Here is a 3,888-nt window from a genome sequence, read left to right as displayed (position 1 = left end):
TGTCACCAAGGACGTGACACTGGATGTTCCATGCAGAGCTAGGAAAGGGGCAGTCCTGCGATTGTTTTGCAGGCTTTGGAGGGCAGTGTGCTGCTGCGCCTGCCACAAGGAAGAGGAGGAACAATATTAATTATTCATCACACCTGCAGAAATGGGATTGAACCATAGACCATTAAATTATTCGCATTTTAATTTAACTCAATTCTGCGTTTCTTCTGTTTACTACTTAATTTCAGAACTTTTCTATAAACTTTCACTTTGCAAGTGTGGAGTAGGTTGTGTAAATAAGTGGGAAACATCCCAATTTTAATGCTTTGAATAATTTACTTTGTACATTTAAAAAAATATGTATTATTTCACAACAAAAAAACGGACGTTGAGGTGCAATCTAAAAATTTGAATCATCATAGAAAAGGAAAAGCCCAACACTTGCTCACTATAAAAAATGCATTGTTTTATTCAAGCAAGATTAAAAGATTAACGTTTCGGCCTATTCTATGATGATATGCAAAGTTGTGTTTGCCCAGTAAAAGGGTGACCATGGACACCCTGGTTATTGAGGGTTGAAGACAGTGAAAAATGATCATTAAGTAAATGGGACTTTTCAATTATTGAATAAAAACCTTTAATGAACATGAATTTAAATACAATTGACTTGAGGATTAGAGCAGGCAGGCTGACTGGCTAGCCCTGAAAACCCTCTGCCTCTACCTCTGTGTGGTTCATCTCAACCAAGAGCTTGTGTGGGTTGTCTTTCTCTCTGTGGGTGTGAATCACTATGACCTCTCCCTCTGCCTGCCATTTGGCTGATCAGAAGCCTTCTGCTCTTTCTTGCTCACATGAACAGAAGGAATGGCCTCTGGGGTAACCTCCTCCTCTATCGAATGCCTCTTCCACCTCCTCTTTCGGACTGTGTTCGACTGAGGTCACTCATTCTCTCTCCCTCGGTGTTGGATAGTTCATCCTCCTCTGTGTCTTTGTGAGGGTGGAGGGAGTTATCCTGTTCCGGCTCCCTCTAAGGGTGTGCACTGTAATCTCTTTCGGTGTGTTGAGGGGTTCAGTGGTTTTGGAGGGAGTCTGAAGTTCGATCTCTAACGGTGATTGTGGGGTCTGTCCCGTGGTGGTGTCTCCCTCACTCCTGAGGAGGAGCCACTGAGACATGTGATGAGGCCAAGGAAGATCACTCTGCAAGGACGGGATAGGACAGATCACAACACTGCTGCTCATTCATATTCAAACACTCCTCAGATTACGGACACAAACATAAACTTACCTGTACATATCAGAATCATACATTCGACAGCCACCTCTTCCCCCACATGTATTGATCCCCCACCTCAAACATGAGTCAATTCCAGATGCTGGAATGCAGGTCCAGTAGGGCCTAATATGTAATGATGTGATAGCATGTGTACCCCATATCCTGTGTGTGTGTGTTGATGTTTTTTTTTATTTTATTGAACTTTTATTTAAACAGGGAGTCACACTGAGATTAAACATCCATTTTACCACAGTGCCCTGTAAAAGCTGTAAAAGTTGTAGTCATATTGAACAACTACCAGAGAGAACATTCTCTACATAGGAATTGCATACCATATTTTTTCCATACATCAAAATAATACTTTATTGTCAATCAGCCATTACTTACATAGATAAGTTTCAGTGCCAATGAGTTACACTGAGTGTATAAAACATTAAGAACACCTGCTCTTTCCATGACATATGCTGACCAGGTGAATCCAGGTTAAAGCTATAATCCCTTATGGATGTCACTAGTTTTGTTTTTGCAGAATATTAAAAATACGATAGTTTTCACTACTCATATTAACTAGGTGTCATTTACATTACCTTAAGTCATTTATTTTTCAACTGGATTTTACAAAGGTGCATGACATGCAGGCGCTAAAAGTTGTCAGGAGTGGGTTTCAAACCACGCCTATAGGGGAGTCTGCGACCTGAATTACTTAATGGTTATTTTCAATGCAATCGTGTTTTTCTTTTTCTTTTAGGGTTTAACAAGCTTTGTCACCAATTACTTTAGATGTGGCCAGTTCGATTACCCTGCAGACTTTAAGAGTGTCTTCAGAATATGGCCATTTTGACATGGATTTAAAAATGCCTCAGATAGGACCAAAAAAGTGTCTGGAGCTATCCGTCAGGGTAAAAGTGACAACAGGTTTCCACATGTCAAAATGGGAGAAATCTTAGCAAATGGCTTAATGGTTATTCATGAGAATCGTGTTGTTGTATTGTTGAGTGTATCATGAGATCTCACCTGAAATCTGTGGCTTGACTACAAACCTGTAACCTATGCTAGTGTGGCCTATAGAGCTAGAAGGATGGATAACCAGGTGTGTAAAGGTGTGAGGTGGGATCCTATCCCAAATGGACAACTAATCCCTATGTACTTGTGGAGATATGATTGGTATAAGAAACACGACTAAACTTCAACCTCCGGAGGGGTCAAGAAAATTCAATTTCTTTGTCGGCAGGATTCAAACCTGCGCAGGAAGATCCTAATTGATTTCTAGTCCATCGCCTTAACCACTCGGCCACGACAACAGGCTTGTCAGCAGTGAATGGGCCACCAGGCATAGCCTACAGAAAGTGATAATTTTACAACTGAAAAACAATGCAGTAACTCATTAACTCATTATAATGCAATAAAATGAAATGTCCCCCTCATTCATTTGTTATTAAGTACAGCTGTTTTCTTATTTTCCTTGATCTTTGCTCAGCTCCAGAAGGTTTGCATTTGAGAGCGTTTATTATAAATTCTTATTTCATCATCTTATTATTACTGCTAAGCAGCATGACTCCTGAGAGGCACTAACATAAGAAATGGACCCGCAGCTAGAACGTAACTACGTTTTTTATGTTTTTTTTATGGTTTGAACCCGAAGGTGTTGTGAATTTTGGGCCAGCTCTGAAGTATGTGATAGTTGGCTACTAAACGAGTTGGAAAAAGTGGGTTTGGTGTCAGTTTGTATCAGTTTGGTGTAAGAATGATATCTAATTGACTGATGGACGGTGACTTGCTGGTGACTCTTGTCCATTTGCAATATGTTTAAACAGTGAGGTACCATCACCAAAGTGACATTCTGAAATCAACCCTAACGAGCGATTGAGATGAACCAGAATCACTGCCCAGCCATCCCGAGTTCATCGGGCCAGTCAATTTTGCATTTCTGTAGGATTTTTGAGCATGTCAAATTTCTGATGGTAAATGCCCATTGAACCATATTGCAAATGCACGTGCACTTGCAATATGATTCAACAGTGAAAAAACATCACCAAATGGACATGATGAAATCAACACAACGAGTGATGGAAAGGAACAACTATCACTGCCCGGCCATCCCGAGTTCATCAGGCCAGACAATTTTGCATTCCTGCAGGATTTTTATAGCATGACAAATTTGTGATGGTACATGCCCATTGAACCATATTGCAAATGCACAGTGACTTTGCAAAAGTGAGAAAACATACACAAATGGACATAATGAAATCAACACAACGAGCGATGGAAAGGAGCAACTATCACTGCCAGGCCATCCCGAGTTCATCAGGCCAGTTAATTTTGCATTTGGCATTTGGCCCCTAAAAAAAGGGACTTTTGACTTCCTATGAAATCATATTGCAAATGGACAAATCATATTCCTTATGCACATGTAAAAAAAAATATGATAATAAAATTGGACAAAAGTATATTCATACAGTTCTTACACATGTGTAATTGACAAAAAAATCGAAAGAATTTCGAAAAACGGTCCAGAAAGCACTTTTTTAAGGGGTGATAAGTTTTTGACAAAATTTTGCTTTTGGATGTTGACTTGGGTTACATTTTCAATATGAAAAACCAAGGTGGAACGCATTCGCCACCTGTTG

General features: G+C 39.9%; 1 non-coding gene across 1 annotated transcript; it reads right to left on the bottom strand.

The window, feature by feature from the left end:
• Positions 1 to 2,480: 2,480 nt before the first annotated feature.
• On the bottom strand, positions 2,481 to 2,562 carry trnas-aga (transfer RNA serine (anticodon AGA)). The gene has a single exon. It is a non-coding gene; the product is annotated as a tRNA-Ser (tRNA).
• Positions 2,563 to 3,888: the final 1,326 nt, after the last annotated feature.

The sequence above is a fragment of the Oncorhynchus keta genome, unplaced genomic scaffold (genome assembly GCF_023373465.1).
Source record: "Oncorhynchus keta strain PuntledgeMale-10-30-2019 unplaced genomic scaffold, Oket_V2 Un_contig_5560_pilon_pilon, whole genome shotgun sequence".
Lineage (NCBI taxonomy): Eukaryota > Metazoa > Chordata > Actinopteri > Salmoniformes > Salmonidae > Oncorhynchus > Oncorhynchus keta.
This window is presented reverse-complemented; position numbering and strand designations above follow the sequence as displayed.